This window comes from Phyllobates terribilis, unplaced genomic scaffold (genome assembly GCF_046119375.1).
Source record: "Phyllobates terribilis strain yellow unplaced genomic scaffold, ASM4611937v1 Scaffold_5__5_contigs__length_657084704, whole genome shotgun sequence".
Classification (NCBI taxonomy): Eukaryota; Metazoa; Chordata; class Amphibia; order Anura; family Dendrobatidae; genus Phyllobates; species Phyllobates terribilis.
The window spans coordinates 332,339,502-332,363,623 of NW_027362765.1; positions in this window are offsets into that span (position 1 = coordinate 332,339,502).

The following is a 24,122-nucleotide window of genomic DNA, read 5'->3' on the forward strand; positions in this document are numbered from 1 at the left end:
CCTTGGAAGAGACGTGCATGTCGCAGTAGCTTAACAAGACGGTTTAAATGCCCCTTGTAAGAGACGTGCAGGTCGCAGTAGCTTAACAAGATGGTTTAAATGCCCCTTGGAAGAGACGAGCAAGTCGCAGTAGCTTAAAAAGACGGTTTAAATGAGCCTTGGAAGAGACGTGCAGGTCGCAGTAGCTTAACAAGACGGTTTAAATGCCCCTTGGAAGACACGAGCAGGTCGCAGTAGCTTAACAAGAGGGTTTAAATGCCCCTTGGAAGAGCGGTGGAGGTCGCAGTAGCTTAACAAGACAGTTTAGATGCCCCTTGGAAGAGACGTGCAGGTCGCCGTAGCTTAACAAGACGGTTTAAATGCCCCTTGGAAGAGACGTGCAGGTCGCAGTAGCTTAACAAGATGGTTTAAATGCCCCTTGGAAAAGTCGTGGAGTTTACAGTAGCTTATCAGGACGGTTTAAATGCCCCTTGGAAAAGACGTGCAAGTCGCAGTAGCTTAACAAGACGGTTTAAATGCCCCTTGGAAGAGTGGTGGAGCTCGCAGTAGCTTAACAAGACGGTTTAAATGCCCCTTGGAAGAGCAGTGGAGGTCGCAGTAGCTTACTAAGACAGTTTAAATGCCCCTTGGAAAAGTGGTGGAGGTCGCAGTAGCTTAACAAGACGGTTTAAATGCCCCTTGGAAGAGACGTGCAAGTCGCAGTAGCTTAACAAGATGGTTTAAATGCCCGTTGGAAGAAACGTGCAGGTCGCAGTAGCTTAACAAGATGGTTTAAATGCCCCTTGGAAGAGACGTGCAGGTCGCAGTAGCTTAAGAAGACGATTTAAATGCCCCTTGGAAGAGACGTGCAGGTCGCAGTAGCTTAAAAAGACGGTTTAAATGCCCCTTGGAAAAGTGGTGGAGGTCGCAGTAGCTTAACAAGACGATTTAAATTCCCCTTGGAAGAGACGTGCAGGTCGCAGTAGCTTAACAAGACTGTTTAAATCCCCCTTGGAAGAGTTATGCAGGTCGCAGTAGCTTAACAAGATGGTTTAAATGCCCCTTGGAAGAGACGTGCAGGTCGCAGTAGCTTAACAAGACTGTTTAAATCCCCCTTGGAAGAGTTATGCAGGTCGCAGTAGCTTAACAAGACGGTTTTAATGCCCCTTGGAAGAGCAGTGGAGGTCACAGTAGCTTACCAAGACAGTTTAAATGCCCCTTGGAAGAGACGTGCAGGTCGCAGTAGCTTAACAAGACGGTTTAAATGCCCCTTGGAAGAGAAGTGCAGGTCGCAGTAGCTTAACAAGACGGTTTAAATGCCCCTTGGAAGAGACGAGCAAGTCGCAGCAGCTTAAAAAGACGATTTAAATGAGCCTTGGAAGAGACGTGCAGGTCGCAGTAGCTTAACAAGACGATTTAAATGCCCCTTGGTAGACACGAGCAGGTCGCAGTAGCTTAACAAGAGGGTTTAAATGCCCCGTGGAAGAGCGGTGGAGGTCGCAGTAGCTTAACAAGACAGTGTAAATGCCCCTTGGAAGAGAAGTGCAGGTCGCAGTAGCTTAACAAGACGGTTTAAATGCCCCTTGGAAGAGCGGTGGAGGTCGCAGTAGCTTAACAAGACAGTTTAAATGCCCCTTGGAAGAAACGTGCAGGTCGCAGTAGCTTAACAAGACGGTTTAAATGCCCCTTGGAAAAGCGGTGGAGGTCGCAGTAGATTAACAAGATGGATTAAATGCCCCTTGGAAGAGACGTGCAAGTTGCAGTAGCTTAACAAGACGGTTTACATGCCCCTTGGAAGAGTGGTGGAGCTCGCAGTAGCTTAACAAGACGGTTTAAATGCCCCTTGGAAGAGCAGTGGAGGTTGCAGTAGCTTACCAAGACAGTTTAAATGCCCCTTGGAAGAGACGTGCAGGTCGCAGTAGCTTAACAAGACGGTTTAAATGCCCCTTGGAAGAGACGTGCAGGTCGCAGTAGCTTAACAAGATGGTTTAAATGCCCCTTGGAAGAGACGAGCAAGTCGCAGTAGCTTAAAAAGACGGTTTAAATGAGCCTTGGAAGAGACGTGCAGGTCGCAGTAGCTTAACAAGACGGTTTAAATGCCCCTTGCAAGACACGAGCAGGTCGCAGTAGCTTAACAAGAGGGTTTAAATGCCCCTTGAAAGAGCGGTGGAGGTCGCAGTAGCTTAACAAGACAGTTTAGATGCCCCTTGGAAGAGACGTGCAGGTCGCCGTAGCTTAACAAGACGGTTTAAATGCCCCTTGGAAAAGACGTGCAAGTCGCAGTAGCTTAACAAGACGGTTTAAATGCCCCTTGGAAGAGTGGTGGAGATCGTAGTAGCTTAAAAAGAGGGTTTAAATGCCCCTTGGAAGAGCGGAGGATGTCGCAGTAGCTTAACAAGACAGTTTAAATGCCCCTTGGAAGAGACGTGCAGGTCGCAGTAGCTTAACAAGACGGTTCAAATGCCCCTTGGAAGAGACGTGCAGGTCGCAGTAGCTTAAAAAGACAGTTTAAATGCCCCTTGGAAGAGACATGCAGGTCGCAGCAGCTTAAAAAAACTGTTTAAATGCCCCTTGGAAAAGAAGTGCAGGTCGCAGTCGCTTAAGAAGACAGTTTAAATGCCCCTTGGAAGAGAAGTGCAGGTCGCAGTAGCTTCACAAGACGGTTTAAATGCCCCTTGGAAGAAACGTGCAGGTCGCAGTAGCTTAAAAAGACGGTTTAAATGCCCCTTGTAAGAGACGTGCAGGTCGCAGTAGCTCAACACGACGCTTTAAATGCCCCTTGGAAGAGACGTGCAAGTCGCAGTAGCTTAAAAAGACGGTTTAAATGAGCCTTGGAAGAGAGGTGCAGGTCGCAATAGCTTAACAAGACAATTTAAATGCCCCTTGGAAGAGACGTGCAGGTCGCAGTAGCTTAACAAAACGGTTTAAATACCCCTTGCAAGAGACGTGCAGGTCACAGTAGCTTAACAAAACGGTTTAAATGCCCCTTGGAAGAGACGTGCAGGTCGCAGTAGCTTAACAAGACGGTTTAAATGCCCCTTGGAAGAGCGGTGGAGGTCGTAGTAGCTTATCAAGACTGATTAAATGCCCCTTGGTAGAGACGTGCAGGTCGCATCAGCTTAACAAGACGGTTTAAATGTCCCTTGGAAGAGACGTGCAGGTCGCAGTAGCTTAACAAGACGGTTTAAATGCCCCTTGGAAGAGACGAGCAAGTCTCAGTAGCTTAAAATGACGGTTTAAATGAGCCTTGGAAGAAACGTGCAGGTCCCAGTAGATTAACAAGACGGTTTAAATGCCCCTTGGAAGAGACGTGCAGGTCGCAGTAGCTTAACAAGACGGTTTAAATGCCCCTTGGAAGAGACGAGCAAGTCGCAGTAGCTTAAAATGACGGTTTTAATGAGCCTCGGAAGAGACGTGCAGGTCGCAGTAGCTTAACAAGACGGTTTAAATGCCCCTTGGAAGACACGAGCAGGCCGCAGTAGCTTAACAAGAGGGTTTAAATGCCCCTTGGAAGAGCGGTGGAGGTCGCAGTAGCTTAACAAGACAGTTTAGATGCCCCTTGGAAGAGACGTGCAGGTCGCCGTAGCTTAACAAGACGGTTTAAATGCCCCTTGGAAGAGACGTTCAGGTCGTAGTAGCTTAACAAGACGGTTTAAATGCCCCTTGGAAAAGACGTACAAGTCGCAGTAGCTTAAAAAGACGGTCTAAATGCGACTTGGAAGAGACGGGCAGTTCGCAGTAGCTTAACAAGACGGTTTAAATGCCCCATGGAAGACACGAGCAGGTCGCAGTAGCTTAACAAGAGGGTTTAAATGCCCCTTGGAAGAGCGGAGGATGTCGCAGTAGCTTAACAAGACAGTTTAAATGCCCCTTGGAAGAGATGTGCAGGTCGTAGTAGCTTAACAAGACGGTTTAAATGCCCCTTGGAAGAGACGTGCAGGTCGCAGTAGCTTAACAAGACGGTTTAAATGCCCCTTGGAAGAGACGTGCAGGTCGCAGTAGCTTAACAAGACGGTTTAAATGCCCCTTGGAAGAGACGTGCAGGTCGCAGTAGCTTAACAAGACGGTTTAAATGCCCCTTGGAAGAGACGAGCAAGTCGCAGTAGCTTAAAAAGACGGTTTAAATGAGCCTTGGAAGAGACGTGCAGGTCGCAGTAGCTTAACAAGACGGTTTAAATGCCCCTTGCAAGACACGAGCAGGTCGCAGTAGCTTAACAAGAGGGTTTAAATGCCCCTTGGAAGAGCGGTGGAGGTCGCAGTAGCTTAACAAGACAGTTTAGATGCCCCTTGGAAGAGACGTGCAGGTCGCCGTAGCTTAACAAGACGGTTTAAATGCCCCTTGGAAAAGACGTGCAAGTCGCAGTAGCTTAACAAGATGGTTTAAACGCCCCTTGGAAGAGTGGTGGAGATCGTAGTAGCTTAAAAAGACGGTTTAAATGCCCCTTGGAAGAGCAGTGGAGGTCGCAGTAGCTAACCAAGACAGTTTAAATGCCCCTTGGAAGAGACGTGCAGGTCGCAGTAGCTTAAAAAGACGTTTTAAATGCGCCTTGGAAGAGACAGGCAGGTCGCAGTAGCTTAACAAGACGGTTGAAATGCCCCATGGAAGACACGAGCAGGTCACAGTAGCTTAAAAAGAGGGTTTAAATGCCCCTTGGAAGAGCGGAGGATGTCGCAGTAGCTTAACAAGACAGTTTAAATGCCCCTTGGAAGAGACGTGCAGGTCGCAGTAGCTTAACAAGACGGTTCAAATGCCCCTTGGAAGAGACGTGCAGGTCGCAGTAGCTTAAAAAGACAGTTTAAATGCCCCTTGGAAGAGACATGCAGGTCGCAGCAGCTTAAAAAAACTGTTTAAATGCCCCTTGGAAAAGAAGTGCAGGTCGCAGTCGCTTAAGAAGACAGTTTAAATGCCCCTTGGAAGAGAAGTGCAGGTCGCAGTAGCTTCACAAGACGGTTTAAATGCCCCTTGGAAGAAACGTGCAGGTCGCAGTAGCTTAAAAAGACGGTTTAAATGCCCCTTGTAAGAGACGTGCAGGTCGCAGTAGCTCAACACGACGCTTTAAATGCCCCTTGGAAGAGACGTGCAAGTCGCAGTAGCTTAAAAAGACGGTTTAAATGAGCCTTGGAAGAGAGGTGCAGGTCGCAATAGCTTAACAAGACAATTTAAATGCCCCTTGGAAGAGACGTGCAGGTCGCAGTAGCTTAACAAAACGGTTTAAATACCCCTTGCAAGAGACGTGCAGGTCACAGTAGCTTAACAAAACGGTTTAAATGCCCCTTGGAAGAGACGTGCAGGTCGCAGTAGCTTAACAAGACGGTTTAAATGCCCCTTGGAAGAGCGGTGGAGGTCGTAGTAGCTTATCAAGACTGATTAAATGCCCCTTGGTAGAGACGTGCAGGTCGCATCAGCTTAACAAGACGGTTTAAATGTCCCTTGGAAGAGACGTGCAGGTCGCAGTAGCTTAACAAGACGGTTTAAATGCCCCTTGGAAGAGACGAGCAAGTCTCAGTAGCTTAAAATGACGGTTTAAATGAGCCTTGGAAGAAACGTGCAGGTCCCAGTAGATTAACAAGACGGTTTAAATGCCCCTTGGAAGAGACGTGCAGGTCGCAGTAGCTTAACAAGACGGTTTAAATGCCCCTTGGAAGAGACGAGCAAGTCGCAGTAGCTTAAAATGACGGTTTTAATGAGCCTCGGAAGAGACGTGCAGGTCGCAGTAGCTTAACAAGACGGTTTAAATGCCCCTTGGAAGACACGAGCAGGCCGCAGTAGCTTAACAAGAGGGTTTAAATGCCCCTTGGAAGAGCGGTGGAGGTCGCAGTAGCTTAACAAGACAGTTTAGATGCCCCTTGGAAGAGACGTGCAGGTCGCCGTAGCTTAACAAGACGGTTTAAATGCCCCTTGGAAGAGACGTTCAGGTCGTAGTAGCTTAACAAGACGGTTTAAATGCCCCTTGGAAAAGACGTACAAGTCGCAGTAGCTTAAAAAGACGGTCTAAATGCGACTTGGAAGAGACGGGCAGTTCGCAGTAGCTTAACAAGACGGTTTAAATGCCCCATGGAAGACACGAGCAGGTCGCAGTAGCTTAACAAGAGGGTTTAAATGCCCCTTGGAAGAGCGGAGGATGTCGCAGTAGCTTAACAAGACAGTTTAAATGCCCCTTGGAAGAGATGTGCAGGTCGTAGTAGCTTAACAAGACGGTTTAAATGCCCCTTGGAAGAGACGTGCAGGTCGCAGTAGCTTAACAAGACGGTTTAAATGCCCCTTGGAAGAGACGTGCAGGTCGCAGTAGCTTAACAAGACGGTTTAAATGCCCCTTGGAAGAGACGTGCAGGTCGCAGTAGCTTAACAAGACGGTTTAAATGCCCCTTGGAAGAGACGAGCAAGTCGCAGTAGCTTAAAAAGACGGTTTAAATGAGCCTTGGAAGAGACGTGCAGGTCGCAGTAGCTTAACAAGACGGTTTAAATGCCCCTTGCAAGACACGAGCAGGTCGCAGTAGCTTAACAAGAGGGTTTAAATGCCCCTTGGAAGAGCGGTGGAGGTCGCAGTAGCTTAACAAGACAGTTTAGATGCCCCTTGGAAGAGACGTGCAGGTCGCCGTAGCTTAACAAGACGGTTTAAATGCCCCTTGGAAAAGACGTGCAAGTCGCAGTAGCTTAACAAGATGGTTTAAACGCCCCTTGGAAGAGTGGTGGAGATCGTAGTAGCTTAAAAAGACGGTTTAAATGCCCCTTGGAAGAGCAGTGGAGGTCGCAGTAGCTAACCAAGACAGTTTAAATGCCCCTTGGAAGAGACGTGCAGGTCGCAGTAGCTTAAAAAGACGTTTTAAATGCGCCTTGGAAGAGACAGGCAGGTCGCAGTAGCTTAACAAGACGGTTGAAATGCCCCATGGAAGACACGAGCAGGTCACAGTAGCTTAAAAAGAGGGTTTAAATGCCCCTTGGAAGAGCGGAGGATGTCGCAGTAGCTTAACAAGACAGTTTAAATGCCCCTTGGAAGAGACGTGCAGGTCGCAGTAGCTTAACAAGACGGTTCAAATGCCCCTTGGAAGAGACGTGCAGGTCGCAGTAGCTTAAAAAGACAGTTTAAATGCCCCTTGGAAGAGACATGCAGGTCGCAGCAGCTTAAAAAAACTGTTTAAATGCCCCTTGGAAAAGAAGTGCAGGTCGCAGTGGCTTAAGAAGACAGTTTAAATGCCCCTTGGAAGAGACGTGCAGGTCGCAGTAGCTTCACAAGACGGTTTAAATGCCCCTTGGAAGAAACGTGCAGGTCGCAGTAGCTTAAAAAGACGGTTTAAATGCCCCTTGTAAGAGACGTGCAGGTCGCAGTAGCTCAACACGACGCTTTAAATGCCCCTTGGAAGAGACGTGCAAGTCGCAGTAGCTTAAAAAGACGGTTTAAATGAGCCTTGGAAGAGAGGTGCAGGTCGCAGTAGCTTAACAAGACAATTTAAATGCCCCTTGGAAGAGACGTGCAGGTCGCAGTAGCTTAACAAAACGGTTTAAATACCCCTTGCAAGAGACGTGCAGGTCACAGTAGCTTAACAAAACGGTTTAAATGCCCCTTGGAAGAGACGTGCAGGTCGCAGTAGCTTAACAAGACGGTTTAAATGCCCCTTGGAAGAGCGGTCGAGGTCGTAGTAGCTTATCAAGACTGATTAAATGCCCCTTGGTAGAGACGTGCAGGTCGCATCAGCTTAACAAGACGGTTTAAATGTCCCTTGGAAGAGACGTGCAGGTCGCAGTAGCTTAACAAGACGGTTTAAATGCCCCTTGGAAGAGACGAGCAAGTCTCAGTAGCTTAAAATGACGGTTTAAATGAGCCTTGGAAGAGACGTGCAGGTCCCAGTAGATTAACAAGACGGTTTAAATGCCCCTTGGAAGAGACGTGCAGGTCGCAGTAGCTTAACAAGACGGTTTAAATGCCCCTTGGAAGAGACGAGCAAGTCGCAGTAGCTTAAAATGACGGTTTTAATGAGCCTCGGAAGAGACGTGCAGGTCGCAGTAGCTTAACAAGACGGTTTAAATGCCCCTTGGAAGACACGAGCAGGCCACAGTAGCTTAACAAGAGGGATTAAATGCCCCTTGGAAGAGCGGTGGAGGTCGTAGTAGCTTAACAAGACAGTTTAGATGCCCCTTGGAAGAGACGTGCAGGTCGCCATAGCTTAACAAGACGGTTTAAATGCCCCTTGGAAGAGACGTTCAGGTCGTAGTAGCTTAACAAGACGGTTTAAATGCCCCTTGTAAAAGACGTACAAGTCGCAGTAGCTTAAAAAGACGGTCTAAATGCGACTTGGAAGAGACGGGCAGTTCGCAGTAGCTTAAAAAGACGGTTTAAATGCCCCATGGAAGACACGAGCAGGTCGCAGTAGCTTAACAAGAGGGTTTAAATGCCCCTTGGAAGAGCGGAGGATGTCGCAGTAGCTTAACAAGACAGTTTAAATGCCCCTTGGAAGAGATGTGCAGGTCGTAGTAGCTTAACAAGACGGTTTAAATGCCCCTTGGAAGAGACGTGCAGGTCGCAGTAGCTTAACAAGACGGTTTAAATGCTCCTTGGAAGAGACGTGCAGGTCGCAGTAGCTTAACAAGACGGTTTAAATGCCCCTTGGAAGAGACGAGCAAGTCGCAGTAGCTTAAAAAGACGGTTTAAATCAGCCTTAGAAGAGACGTGCAGGTCGCAGTAGCTTAACAAGACGGTTAAATGCCCCTTGGAAGACACGAGCAGGTAGCAGTAGCTTAACAAGAGGGTTTAAATGCCCCATGGAAGACACGAGCAGGTCGCAGTAGCTTAACAAGAGGGTGTAAATGCCCCTTGGAAGAGCGGAGGATGTCGCAGTAGCTTAACAAGACAGTTTAAATGCCCCTTGGAAGAGATGTGCAGGTCGTAGTAGCTTAACAAGACGGTTTAAATGCCCCTTGGAAGAGACGTGCAGGTCGCAGTAGCTTAACAAGACGGTTTAAATGCCCCTTGGAAGAGACGTGCAGGTCGCAGTAGCTTAACAAGACGGTTTAAATGCCCCTTGGAAGAGACGTGCAGGTCGCAGTAGCTTAACAAGACGGTTTAAATGCCCCTTGGAAGAGACGAGCAAGTCGCAGTAGCTTAAAAAGACGGTTTAAATGAGCCTTGGAAGAGACGTGCAGGTCGCAGTAGCTTAACAAGACGGTTTAAATGCCCCTTGCAAGACACGAGCAGGTCGCAGTAGCTTAACAAGAGGGTTTAAATGCCCCTTGGAAGAGCGGTGGAGGTCGCAGTAGCTTAACAAGACAGTTTAGATGCCCCTTGGAAGAGACGTGCAGGTCGCCGTAGCTTAACAAGACGGTTTAAATGCCCCTTGGAAAAGACGTGCAAGTCGCAGTAGCTTAACAAGACGGTTTAAATGCCCCTTGGAAGAGCATTGGAGGTCGCAGTAGCTAACCAAGACAGTTTAAATGCCCCTTGGAAGAGACGTGCAGGTCGCAGTAGCTTAAAAAGACGTTTTAAATGCGCCTTGGAAGAGACAGGCAGGTCGCAGTACCTTAACAAGATGGTTTAAATGCCCCATGGAAGACACGAGCAGGTCACAGTAGCTTAACAAGAGGGTTAAAATGCCCCTTGGAAGAGACGTGCAGGTCGCAGTAGCTTAAAAAGACGGTTTAAATGCCCCTTGGAAGAGACGTGCAGGTCGCAGTAGCTTAACAAGACGGTTTAAATGCCCCTTGGTAGAGCGGTGGAGGTCGTAGTAGCTTATCAAGACTGATTAAATGCCCCTTGGTAGAGACGTGCAAGTCGCATCAGCTTAAAAAGACGGTTTAAATGTCCCTTGGAAGAGACGTGCAAGTCGCAGTAGCTTAACAAGACGGTTTAAATGCCCCTTGGAAAATCGGTGGAGGTCGCAGTAGATTAACAAGATGGATTAAATGCCCCTTGGAAGAGACGTGCAAGTCGCAGTAGCTTAACAACACGGTTTACATGCCCCTTGGAAGAGCGGTGGAGGTCGTAGTAGCTTAACAAGACAGTTTAATTGCCCCTTGGAAGAGACATGCAGGTCGCAGCAGCTTAACAAGACGGTTTAAATGCCCCTTGGAAGAGACGTGCAGGTCGCAGTAGCTTAACAAGACGGTTTAAATGCCCCTTTGAAAAGTGGTGGAGGTTACAGTAGCTTAACAAGACGGTTTAAATGCCCCTTGGAAGAGACGTGCAGGTGGCAGTAGCTTAAGAAGACGATTTAAATGCCCCTTGGAAGAGACGTGCAGGTCGCAGTAGCTTAACAAGACGGTTTAAATGCCCCTTGGAAAAGTGGTGGAGGTCGCAGTAGCTTAACAAGACAGTTTAAATGCCCCTTGGAAGAGATGTGCAGGTCGCAGTAGATTAGCAACACGGTTTACATGCCCCTTGGAAGAGCGGTGGAGGTCGCATTAGCTTAACAAGATGGTTTAAATGCCCCTTGGAAGAGCGGTGGAGGTCGCAGTAGCTTAAAAAGACGGTTTAAATGCTCCTTGGAAGAGACGTGCAGGTCGTAGTAGCTTAACAAGACAGTTTAATTGCCCCTTGGAAGAGACATGCAGGTCGCAGCAGCTTAACAAGACGGTTTAAATGCCCCTTGGAAGAGACGTGCAGGTCGCAGTAGCTTAACAAGACGGTTTAAATGCCCCTTTGAAAAGTGGTGGAGGTTACAGTAGCTTAACAAGACGGTTTAAATGCCCCTTGGAAGAGACGTGCAGGTGGCAGTAGCTTAAGAAGACGATTTAAATGCCCCTTGGAAGAGACGTGCAGGTCGCAGTAGCTTAACAAGACGGTTTAAATGCCCCTTGGAAAAGTGGTGGAGGTCGCAGTAGCTTAACAAGACGGTTTAAATGCCCCTTGGAAGAGACGTGTAAGTCGCAGTAGCTTAACAAGATGGTTTAAATGCCCGTTGGAAGAAACGTGCAGGTCGCAGTAGCTTAACAAGATGGTTTAAATGCCCCTTGGAAGAGACGTGCAGGTCGCAGTAGCTTAAGAAGACAATTTAAATGCCCCTTGGAAGAGACGTGCAGGTCGCAGTAGCTTAACAAGACGGTTTAAATGCCCCTTGGAAAAGTGGTGGAGGTCGCAGTAGCTTAACAAGACGATTTAAATGCCCCTTGGAAGAGACGTGCTGGTCGCAGTAGCTTAACAAGATGGTTTAAATGACCCTTGGAAGAGCGGTGGAGGTCGTAGTAGCTTAACAAGACAGTTTAAATACCCCTTGGAAGAGACGTGCAGGTCGCAGTAGCTTAATAAGATGGTTTAAATGTCCCTTGGAAGAGATGTGCAGGTCGCAGTAGCTTAACAAGACGGTTTAAATGCTCCTTGGAAGAGACGTGCAGGTCGCAGTAGCTTAAAAAGACAGTTTAAATGACTCTTGGAAGAGACGTGCAGGTCGCAGTAGCTTAATAAGACGATTTAAATGCCCCTTGGAAGAGACGTGCAGGTCGCAGTAGCTTAACAAGACGGTTTAAATGCCCCTTGGAAGAGACGTGCAGGTCACAGTAGCTTAACAAGACTGTTTAAATCCCCCTTGGAACTTGGAAGAGTTATGCAGTTCACAGTAGCTTAACAAGATGGTTTAAATGCCCCTTGGAATAGGCTTGCAGGTCGCAGTAGCTTAACAAGACTGTTTAAATCCCCCTTGGAAGAGTTATGCAGGTCGCAGTAGCTTAACAAGATGGTTTAAATGCCCCTTGGAAGAGACGAGCAAGTCGCAGTAGCTTAAAAAGACGATTTAAATGAGCCTTGGAAGAGACGTGCAGGTCGCAGTAGCTTAACAAGACGATTTAAATGCCCCTTGGAAGACACAAGCAGGTCGCAGTAGCTTAACAAGAGGGTTTAAATGCCCCGTGGAAGAGAGGTGGAGGTCGTAGTAGCTTAACAAGACAGTTTAAATGCCCCTTGGAAGAGAAGTGCAGGTCGCAGTAGCTTAACAAAACGGTTTAAATGCCCCTTGGAAGAGCGGTGGAGGTCGCAGTAGCTTAACAAGACAGTTTAAATGCCCCTTGGAAGAAACGTGCAGGTCGCAGTAGCTTAGCAAAACGGTTTAAATACCCCTTGGAAAAGCGGTGGAGGTCGCAGTAGATTAACAAGATGGATTAAATGCCCCTTGGAAGAGACGTGCAAGTTGCAGTAGCTTAACAAGACGGTTTACATGCCCCTTGGAAGAGTGGTGGAGCTCGCAGTAGCTTAACAAGACTGTTTAAATGCCGCTTGGAAGAGCAGTGGAGGTTGCAGTAGCTTACCAAGACAGTTTAAATGCCCCTTGGAAGAGACGTGCATGTCGCAGTAGCTTAACAAGACGGTTTAAATGCCCCTTGTAAGAGACGTGCAGGTCGCAGTAGCTTAACAAGATGGTTTAAATGCCCCTTGGAAGAGACGAGCAAGTCGCAGTAGCTTAAAAAGACGGTTTAAATGAGCCTTGGAAGAGACGTGCAGGTCGCAGTAGCTTAACAAGACGGTTTAAATGCCCCTTGGAAGACACGAGCAGGTCGCAGTAGCTTAACAAGAGGGTTTAAATGCCCCTTGGAAGAGCGGTGGAGGTCGCAGTAGCTTAACAAGACAGTTTAGATGCCCCTTGGAAGAGACGTGCAGGTCGCCGTAGCTTAACAAGACGGTTTAAATGCCCCTTGGAAGAGACGTGCAGGTCGCAGTAGCTTAACAAGATGGTTTAAATGCCCCTTGGAAAAGTCGTGGAGTTTACAGTAGCTTATCAGGACGGTTTAAATGCCCCTTGGAAAAGACGTGCAAGTCGCAGTAGCTTAACAAGACGGTTTAAATGCCCCTTGGAAGAGTGGTGGAGCTCGCAGTAGCTTAACAAGACGGTTTAAATGCCCCTTGGAAGAGCAGTGGAGGTCGCAGTAGCTTACTAAGACAGTTTAAATGCCCCTTGGAAAAGTGGTGGAGGTCGCAGTAGCTTAACAAGACGGTTTAAATGCCCCTTGGAAGAGACGTGCAAGTCGCAGTAGCTTAACAAGATGGTTTAAATGCCCGTTGGAAGAAACGTGCAGGTCGCAGTAGCTTAACAAGATGGTTTAAATGCCCCTTGGAAGAGACGTGCAGGTCGCAGTAGCTTAAGAAGACGATTTAAATGCCCCTTGGAAGAGACGTGCAGGTCGCAGTAGCTTAAAAAGACGGTTTAAATGCCCCTTGGAAAAGTGGTGGAGGTCGCAGTAGCTTAACAAGACGATTTAAATTCCCCTTGGAAGAGACGTGCAGGTCGCAGTAGCTTAACAAGACTGTTTAAATCCCCCTTGGAAGAGTTATGCAGGTCGCAGTAGCTTAACAAGATGGTTTAAATGCCCCTTGGAAGAGACGTGCAGGTCGCAGTAGCTTAACAAGACTGTTTAAATCCCCCTTGGAAGAGTTATGCAGGTCGCAGTAGCTTAACAAGACGGTTTTAATGCCCCTTGGAAGAGCAGTGGAGGTCACAGTAGCTTACCAAGACAGTTTAAATGCCCCTTGGAAGAGACGTGCAGGTCGCAGTAGCTTAACAAGACGGTTTAAATGCCCCTTGGAAGAGAAGTGCAGGTCGCAGTAGCTTAACAAGACGGTTTAAATGCCCCTTGGAAGAGACGAGCAAGTCGCAGCAGCTTAAAAAGACGATTTAAATGAGCCTTGGAAGAGACGTGCAGGTCGCAGTAGCTTAACAAGACGATTTAAATGCCCCTTGGTAGACACGAGCAGGTCGCAGTAGCTTAACAAGAGGGTTTAAATGCCCCGTGGAAGAGCGGTGGAGGTCGCAGTAGCTTAACAAGACAGTGTAAATGCCCCTTGGAAGAGAAGTGCAGGTCGCAGTAGCTTAACAAGACGGTTTAAATGCCCCTTGGAAGAGCGGTGGAGGTCGCAGTAGCTTAACAAGACAGTTTAAATGCCCCTTGGAAGAAACGTGCAGGTCGCAGTAGCTTAACAAGACGGTTTAAATGCCCCTTGGAAAAGCGGTGGAGGTCGCAGTAGATTAACAAGATGGATTAAATGCCCCTTGGAAGAGACGTGCAAGTTGCAGTAGCTTAACAAGACGGTTTACATGCCCCTTGGAAGAGTGGTGGAGCTCGCAGTAGCTTAACAAGACGGTTTAAATGCCCCTTGGAAGAGCAGTGGAGGTTGCAGTAGCTTACCAAGACAGTTTAAATGCCCCTTGGAAGAGACGTGCAGGTCGCAGTAGCTTAACAAGACGGTTTAAATGCCCCTTGGAAGAGACGTGCAGGTCGCAGTAGCTTAACAAGATGGTTTAAATGCCCCTTGGAAGAGACGAGCAAGTCGCAGTAGCTTAAAAAGACGGTTTAAATGAGCCTTGGAAGAGACGTGCAGGTCGCAGTAGCTTAACAAGACGGTTTAAATGCCCCTTGCAAGACACGAGCAGGTCGCAGTAGCTTAACAAGAGGGTTTAAATGCCCCTTGAAAGAGCGGTGGAGGTCGCAGTAGCTTAACAAGACAGTTTAGATGCCCCTTGGAAGAGACGTGCAGGTCGCCGTAGCTTAACAAGACGGTTTAAATGCCCCTTGGAAAAGACGTGCAAGTCGCAGTAGCTTAACAAGACGGTTTAAATGCCCCTTGGAAGAGTGGTGGAGATCGTAGTAGCTTAAAAAGAGGGTTTAAATGCCCCTTGGAAGAGCGGAGGATGTCGCAGTAGCTTAACAAGACAGTTTAAATGCCCCTTGGAAGAGACGTGCAGGTCGCAGTAGCTTAACAAGACGGTTCAAATGCCCCTTGGAAGAGACGTGCAGGTCGCAGTAGCTTAAAAAGACAGTTTAAATGCCCCTTGGAAGAGACATGCAGGTCGCAGCAGCTTAAAAAAACTGTTTAAATGCCCCTTGGAAAAGAAGTGCAGGTCGCAGTCGCTTAAGAAGACAGTTTAAATGCCCCTTGGAAGAGAAGTGCAGGTCGCAGTAGCTTCACAAGACGGTTTAAATGCCCCTTGGAAGAAACGTGCAGGTCGCAGTAGCTTAAAAAGACGGTTTAAATGCCCCTTGTAAGAGACGTGCAGGTCGCAGTAGCTCAACACGACGCTTTAAATGCCCCTTGGAAGAGACGTGCAAGTCGCAGTAGCTTAAAAAGACGGTTTAAATGAGCCTTGGAAGAGAGGTGCAGGTCGCAATAGCTTAACAAGACAATTTAAATGCCCCTTGGAAGAGACGTGCAGGTCGCAGTAGCTTAACAAAACGGTTTAAATACCCCTTGCAAGAGACGTGCAGGTCACAGTAGCTTAACAAAACGGTTTAAATGCCCCTTGGAAGAGACGTGCAGGTCGCAGTAGCTTAACAAGACGGTTTAAATGCCCCTTGGAAGAGCGGTGGAGGTCGTAGTAGCTTATCAAGACTGATTAAATGCCCCTTGGTAGAGACGTGCAGGTCGCATCAGCTTAACAAGACGGTTTAAATGTCTCTTGGAAGAGACGTGCAGGTCGCAGTAGCTTAACAAGACGGTTTAAATGCCCCTTGGAAGAGACGAGCAAGTCTCAGTAGCTTAAAATGACGGTTTAAATGAGCCTTGGAAGAAACGTGCAGGTCCCAGTAGATTAACAAGACGGTTTAAATGCCCCTTGGAAGAGACGTGCAGGTCGCAGTAGCTTAACAAGACGGTTTAAATGCCCCTTGGAAGAGACGAGCAAGTCGCAGTAGCTTAAAATGACGGTTTTAATGAGCCTCGGAAGAGACGTGCAGGTCGCAGTAGCTTAACAAGACGGTTTAAATGCCCCTTGGAAGACACGAGCAGGCCGCAGTAGCTTAACAAGAGGGTTTAAATGCCCCTTGGAAGAGCGGTGGAGGTCGCAGTAGCTTAACAAGACAGTTTAGATGCCCCTTGGAAGAGACGTGCAGGTCGCCGTAGCTTAACAAGACGGTTTAAATGCCCCTTGGAAGAGACGTTCAGGTCGTAGTAGCTTAACAAGACGGTTTAAATGCCCCTTGGAAAAGACGTACAAGTCGCAGTAGCTTAAAAAGACGGTCTAAATGCGACTTGGAAGAGACGGGCAGTTCGCAGTAGCTTAACAAGACGGTTTAAATGCCCCATGGAAGACACGAGCAGGTCGCAGTAGCTTAACAAGAGGGTTTAAATGCCCCTTGGAAGAGCGGAGGATGTCGCAGTAGCTTAACAAGACAGTTTAAATGCCCCTTGGAAGAGATGTGCAGGTCGTAGTAGCTTAACAAGACGGTTTAAATGCCCCTTGGAAGAGACGTGCAGGTCGCAGTAGCTTAACAAGACGGTTTAAATGCCCCTTGGAAGAGACGTGCAGGTCGCAGTAGCTTAACAAGACGGTTTAAATGCCCCTTGGAAGAGACGTGCAGGTCGCAGTAGCTTAACAAGACGGTTTAAATGCCCCTTGGAAGAGACGAGCAAGTCGCAGTAGCTTAAAAAGACGGTTTAAATGAGCCTTGGAAGAGACGTGCAGGTCGCAGTAGCTTAACAAGACGGTTTAAATGCCCCTTGCAAGACACGAGCAGGTCGCAGTAGCTTAACAAGAGGGTTTAAATGCCCCTTGGAAGAGCGGTGGAGGTCGCAGTAGCTTAACAAGACAGTTTAGATGCCCCTTGGAAGAGACGTGCAGGTCGCCGTAGCTTAACAAGACGGTTTAAATGCCCCTTGGAAAAGACGTGCAAGTCGCAGTAGCTTAACAAGATGGTTTAAACGCCCCTTGGAAGAGTGGTGGAGATCGTAGTAGCTTAAAAAGACGGTTTAAATGCCCCTTGGAAGAGCAGTGGAGGTCGCAGTAGCTAACCAAGACAGTTTAAATGCCCCTTGGAAGAGACGTGCAGGTCGCAGTAGCTTAAAAAGACGTTTTAAATGCGCCTTGGAAGAGACAGGCAGGTCGCAGTAGCTTAACAAGACGGTTGAAATGCCCCATGGAAGACACGAGCAGGTCACAGTAGCTTAAAAAGAGGGTTTAAATGCCCCTTGGAAGAGCGGAGGATGTCGCAGTAGCTTAACAAGACAGTTTAAATGCCCCTTGGAAGAGACGTGCAGGTCGCAGTAGCTTAACAAGACGGTTCAAATGCCCCTTGGAAGAGACGTGCAGGTCGCAGTAGCTTAAAAAGACAGTTTAAATGCCCCTTGGAAGAGACATGCAGGTCGCAGCAGCTTAAAAAAACTGTTTAAATGCCCCTTGGAAAAGAAGTGCAGGTCGCAGTGGCTTAAGAAGACAGTTTAAATGCCCCTTGGAAGAGACGTGCAGGTCGCAGTAGCTTCACAAGACGGTTTAAATGCCCCTTGGAAGAAACGTGCAGGTCGCAGTAGCTTAAAAAGACGGTTTAAATGCCCCTTGTAAGAGACGTGCAGGTCGCAGTAGCTCAACACGACGCTTTAAATGCCCCTTGGAAGAGACGTGCAAGTCGCAGTAGCTTAAAAAGACGGTTTAAATGAGCCTTGGAAGAGAGGTGCAGGTCGCAGTAGCTTAACAAGACAATTTAAATGCCCCTTGGAAGAGACGTGCAGGTCGCAGTAGCTTAACAAAACGGTTTAAATACCCCTTGCAAGAGACGTGCAGGTCACAGTAGCTTAACAAAACGGTTTAAATGCCCCTTGGAAGAGACGTGCAGGTCGCAGTAGCTTAACAAGACGGTTTAAATGCCCCTTGGAAGAGCGGTCGAGGTCGTAGTAGCTTATCAAGACTGATTAAATGCCCCTTGGTAGAGACGTGCAGGTCGCATCAGCTTAACAAGACGGTTTAAATGTCCCTTGGAAGAGACGTGCAGGTCGCAGTAGCTTAACAAGACGGTTTAAATGCCCCTTGGAAGAGACGAGCAAGTCTCAGTAGCTTAAAATGACGGTTTAAATGAGCCTTGGAAGAGACGTGCAGGTCCCAGTAGATTAACAAGACGGTTTAAATGCCCCTTGGAAGAGACGTGCAGGTCGCAGTAGCTTAACAAGACGGTTTAAATGCCCCTTGGAAGAGACGAGCAAGTCGCAGTAGCTTAAAATGACGGTTTTAATGAGCCTCGGAAGAGACGTGCAGGTCGCAGTAGCTTAACAAGACGGTTTAAATGCCCCTTGGAAGACACGAGCAGGCCACAGTAGCTTAACAAGAGGGTTTAAATGCCCCTTGGAAGAGCGGTGGAGGTCGTAGTAGCTTAACAAGACAGTTTAGATGCCCCTTGGAAGAGACGTGCAGGTCGCCATAGCTTAACAAGACGGTTTAAATGCCCCTTGGAAGAGACGTTCAGGTCGTAGTAGCTTAACAAGACGGTTTAAATGCCCCTTGTAAAAGACGTACAAGTCGCAGTAGCTTAAAAAGACGGTCTAAATGCGACTTGGAAGAGACGGGCAGTTCGCAGTAGCTTAAAAAGACGGTTTAAATGCCCCATGGAAGACACGAGCAGGTCGCAGTAGCTTAACAAGAGGGTTTAAATGCCCCTTGGAAGAGCGGAGGATGTCGCAGTAGCTTAACAAGACAGTTTAAATGCCCCTTGGAAGAGATGTGCAGGTCGTAGTAGCTTAACAAGACGGTTTAAATGCCCCTTGGAAGAGACGTGCAGGTCGCAGTAGCTTAACAAGACGGTTTAAATGCTCCTTGGAAGAGACGTGCAGGTCGCAGTAGCTTAACAAGACGGTTTAAATGCCCCTTGGAAGAGACGAGCAAGTCGCAGTAGCTTAAAAAGACGGTTTAAATCAGCCTTAGAAGAGACGTGCAGGTCGCAGTAGCTTAACAAGACGGTTAAATGCCCCTTGGAAGACACGAGCAGGTCGCAGTAGCTTAACAAGAGGGTTTAAATGCCCCATGGAAGACACGAGCAGGTCGCAGTAGCTTAACAAGAGGGTGTAAATGCCCCTTGGAAGAGCGGAGGATGTCGCAGTAGCTTAACAAGACAGTTTAAATGCCCCTTGGAAGAGATGTGCAGGTCGTAGTAGCTTAACAAGACGGTTTAAATGCCCCTTGGAAGAGACGTGCAGGTCGCAGTAGCTTAACAAGACGGTTTAAATGCCCCTTGGAAGAGACGTGCAGGTCGCAGTAGCTTAACAAGACGGTTTAAATGCCCCTTGGAAGAGACGTGCAGGTCGCAGTAGCTTAACAAGACGGTTTAAATGCCCCTTGGAAGAGACGAGCAAGTCGCAGTAGCTTAAAAAGACGGTTTAAATGAGCCTTGGAAGAGACGTGCAGGTCGCAGTAGCTTAACAAGACGGTTTAAATGCCCCTTGCAAGACACGAGCAGGTCGCAGTAGCTTAACAAGAGGGTTTAAATGCCCCTTGGAAGAGCGGTGGAGGTCGCAGTAGCTTAACAAGACAGTTTAGATGCCCCTTGGAAGAGACGTGCAGGTCGCCGTAGCTTAACAAGACGGTTTAAATGCCCCTTGGAAAAGACGTGCAAGTCGCAGTAGCTTAACAAGACGGTTTAAATGCCCCTTGGAAGAGCAGTGGAGGTCGCAGTAGCTAACCAAGACAGTTTAAATGCCCCTTGGAAGAGACGTGCAGGTCGCAGTAGCTTAAAAAGACGTTTTAAATGCGCCTTGGAAGAGACAGGCAGGTCGCAGTAGCTTAACAAGACGGTTGAAATGCCCCATGGAAGACACGAGCAGGTCAAAGTAGCTTAAAAAGAGGGTTTAAATGCCCCTTGGAAGAGCGGAGGATGTCGCAGTAGCTTAACAAGACAGTTTAAATGCCCCTTGGAAGAGACGTGCAGGTCGCAGTAGCTTAACAAGACGGTTCAAATGCCCCTTGGAAGAGACGTGCAGGTCGCAGTAGCTTAAAAAGACAGTTTAAATGCCCCTTGGAAGAGACATGCAGGTCGCAGCAGCTTAAAAAAACTGTTTAAATGCCCCTTGGAAAAGAAGTGCAGGTCGCAGTGGCTTAAGAAGACAGTTTAAATGCCCCTTGGAAGAGACGTGCAGGTCGCAGTAGCTTCACAAGACGGTTTAAATGCCCCTTGGAAGAAACGTACAGGTCGCAGTAGCTTAAAAAGACGGTTTAAATGCCCCTTGTAAGAGACGTGCAGGTCGCAGTAGCTCAACACGACGCTTTAAATGCCCCTTGGAAGAGACGTGCAAGTCGCAGTAGCTTAAAAAGACGGTTTAAATGAGCCTTGGAAGAGAGGTGCAGGTCGCAGTAGCTTAACAAGACAATTTAAATGCCCCTTGGAAGAGACGTGCAGGTCGCAGTAGCTTAACAAAACGGTTTAAATACCCCTTGCAAGAGACGTGCAGGTCACAGTAGCTTAACAAAACGGTTTAAATGCCCCTTGGAAGAGACGTGCAGGTCGCAGTAGCTTAACAAGACGGTTTAAATGCCCCTTGGAAGAGCGGTCGAGGTCGTAGTAGCTTATCAAGACTGATTAAATGCCCCTTGGTAGAGACGTGCAGGTCGCATCAGCTTAACAAGACGGTTTAAATGTCCCTTGGAAGAGACGTGCAGGTCGCAGTAGCTTAACAAGACGGTTTAAATGCCCCTTGGAAGAGACGAGCAAGTCTCAGTAGCTTAAAATGACGGTTTAAATGAGCCTTGGAAGAGACGTGCAGGTCCCAGTAGATTAACAAGACGGTTTAAATGCCCCTTGGAAGAGACGTGCAGGTCGCAGTAGCTTAACAAGACGGTTTAAATGCCCCTTGGAAGAGACGAGCAAGTCGCAGTAGCTTAAAATGACGGTTTTAATGAGCCTCGGAAGAGACGTGCAGGTCGCAGTAGCTTAACAAGACGGTTTAAATGCCCCTTGGAAGACACGAGCAGGCCACAGTAGCTTAACAAGAGGGTTTAAATGCCCCTTGGAAGAGCGGTGGAGGTCGTAGTAGCTTAACAAGACAGTTTAGATTCCCCTTGGAAGAGACGTGCAGGTCGCCATAGCTTAACAAGACGGTTTAAATGCCCCTTGGAAGAGACGTTCAGGTCGTAGTAGCTTAACAAGACGGATTAAATGCCCCTTGGAAAAGACGTACAAGTCGCAGTAGCTTAAAAAGACGGTCTAAATGCGACTTGGAAGAGACGGGCAGTTCGCAGTAGCTTAAAAAGACGGTTTAAATGCCCCATGGAAGACAAGAGCAGGTCGCAGTAGCTTAACAAGAGGGTTTAAATGCCCCTTGGAAGAGCGGAGGATGTCGCAGTAGCTTAACAAGACAGTTTAAATGCCCCTTGGAAGAGATGTGCAGGTCGTAGTAGCTTAACAAGACGGTTTAAATGCCCCTTGGAAGAGACGTGCAGGTCGCAGTAGCTTAACAAGACGGTTTAAATGCTCCTTGGAAGAGACGTGCAGGTCGCAGTAGCTTAACAAGACGGTTTAAATGCCCCTTGGAAGAGACGAGCAAGTCGCAGTAGCTTAAAAAGACGGTTTAAATCAGCCTTAGAAGAGACGTGCAGGTCGCAGTAGCTTAACAAGACGGTTAAATGCCCCTTGGAAGACACGAGCAGGTCGCAGTAGCTTAACAAGAGGGTTTAAATGCCCCTTGGAAGAGCGGTGGAGGTCGCAGTAGCTTAACAAGACAGTTTAGATGCCCCTTGGAAGAGACGTGCAGGTCGCCGTAGCTTAACAAGACGGTTTAAATGCCCCTTGGAAGAGACGTGCAGGTCGCAGTAGCTAAACAAGACGGTTTAAATGCCCCTTGGAAAAGACGTGCAAGTCGCAGTAGCTTAACAAGACGGTTTAAATGCCCCTTGGAAGAGCGGTGGAGCTCGCAGTAGCTTAACAAGACGGTTTAAATGCCCCTTGGAAGAGCAGTGGAGGTCGCAGTAGTTTACCAAAACAGTTTAAATGCCCCTTGGAAGAGACGTACAGGTCGCAGTAGCTTAAAAAGACTGTTTAAATGCACCTTGGAAGAGACGGGCAGGTCGCAGTAGCTTAACAAGACAGTTTAAATGCCCCTTGGAAGAGACGTGCAGGTCGCAATAGCTTAACAAGACGGATTAAATGCCCCTTGGAAGAGCGGTGGAGGCCGCAGTAGCTTAACAAGACAGTTTTAATGCCCCTTGGAAGAAACGTGCAGGTCACAGTAGCTTAAAAAGACAGTTTAAATGCCCCTTGGAAGAGACGTGCAGGTCGCAGTAGCTCAACACGACGGTTTAAATGCCCCTTGGAAGAGACGTGCAAGTCGCAGTAGCTTAAAAAGATGGTTTAAATGAGCCTTGGAAGAGAGGTGCAGGTCGCAGTAGCTTAACAAGACGATTTAAATGCCCCTTGGAAGAGACGTGCAGGTCGCAGTAGCTTAACAAAACGGTTTAAATACCCCTTGCAAGAGACGTGCAGGTCACAGTAGCTTAACAAGACGGTTTAAATGCCCCTTGGAAGAGACGTGCAGGTCGCAGTAGCTTAACAAGACGGTTTAAATGCCCCTTGGAAGAGCGGTGGAGGTCGTAGTAGCTTATCAAGACTGATTAAATGCCCCTTGGTAGAGACGTGCAGGTCGCATCAGCTTAACAAGACGGATTAAATGTCTCTTGGAAGAGACGTGCAGGTCGCAGTAGCTTAACAAGACGGTTTAAATGCCCCTTGGAAGAGACGTGCAGGTCGCAGTAGCTTAACAAGAAGCTTTAAATGCCCCTTGGAAGAGACGAGCAAGTCTCAGTAGCTTAAAATGATGGTTTAAATGAGCCTCGGAAGAGACGTGCAGGTCGCAGTAGCTTAACAAGATGGTTTAAATGCCCCTTGGAAGACACGAGCAGGTCGCAGTAGCATAACAAGACGGTTTAAATGCCCCTTGGAAGAGCGGAGGAGGTCGCAGTAGCTTAACAAGATGGTTTAAATGCCCCTTGGAAGAGCGGTGGAGGTCGCAGTAGCTTAACAAGACAGTTTAGATGCCCCTTGGAAGAGACGTGCAGGTCGCCGTAGCTTAACAAGACGGTTTAAATGCCCCTTGGAAGAGACGTGCAGGTCGTAGTAGCTTAACAAGATGGTTTAAATGCCCCTTGGAAAAGACGTGCAAGTCGCAGTAGCTTAAAAAGACGGTTTAAATGCGACTTGGAAGAGACGGGCTGGTCGCAGTAGTTTAACAAGACGGTTTAAATGCCCCATGGAAGACACGAGCAGGTCGCAGTAGCTTAACAAGAGGGTTTAAATGCCCCTTGGAAGAGCGGTGGAGGTCGCAGTAGCTTAACAAGACGGTTTAAATGCCCGTTGGAAGAGACATGCAGGTCGCAGTAGCTTAACAAGACGGTTTAAATGCCACTTGAAAGAGCGGTGGAGGTCGCAGTAGCTTAAAAAGACAGTTTAAATGCCCCTTGGAAGAAACGTGCAGGTCGCAGTAGCTTGACAAGACGGTTTAAATGCCCCTTGGAAGAGACGTGCAGGTCGCAGTAGCTTAAAAAGACGGTTTAAATGCCCCTTGGAAGAGACATGCAGGTCGCAGCAGAATAAAAAGACTGTTTAAATGCCCCTTGGAAAAGACGTGCAGGTCGCAGTGGCTTAACAAGACAGTTTAAATGCCCCTTGGAAGAGACGTGCATGTCGCAGTAGCTTAACAAGACGGTTTATATGCCCCTTGGAAGAGTGGTGGAGGTCGTAGTAGCTTAACAAGACAGTTTTAATGCCCCTTGGAAGAAACGTACAGGTCGCAGTAGCTTAACAAGATGGTTTAAATGCCCCTTGGAAGAGACGTGCAGGTCGCAGTAGCTTAACACGACGGTTTAAATGCCCCTTGGAAGAGAGGTGCAAGTTGCAGTAGCTTAGAAAGACGGTTTAAATGAGCCTTGGAAGAGAGGTGCAGGTCGCAGTAGCTTAACAAGACGATTTAAATGCCCCTTGGAAGAGACGTGCAGGTCGCAGTAGCTTAACAAAACGGTTTAAATACCCCTTGCAAGAGACGTGCAGGTCACAGTAGCTTAACAAGTCAGTTTAAATGCCCCTTGGAAGAGACGTGCAGGTCGCAGTAGCTTAACAAGACGGTTTAAATGCCCCTTGGAATAGCGGTGGAGGTAGTAGTAGCTTATCAAGACTGATTAAATGCCCCTTGTTAGAGACGTGCAGGTCGCATCAGCTTAACAAGACGGTTTAAATGTCCCTTGGAAGAGACGTGCAAGTCGCAGTAGCTTAACAACACGGTTTACATGCCCCTTGGAAGAGCGGTGGAGGTCGCAGTAGCTTAACAAGATGGTTTAAATGCCCCTTGGAAGAGCGGTGGAGGTCGCAGTAGCTTAACAAGACAGTTTAAATGCCCCTTGGAAGAGATGTGCAGGTCGCAGTAGATTAACAACACGGTTTACATGCCCCTTGGAAGAGCGGTGGAGGTCGCAGTAGCTTAAAAAGACGG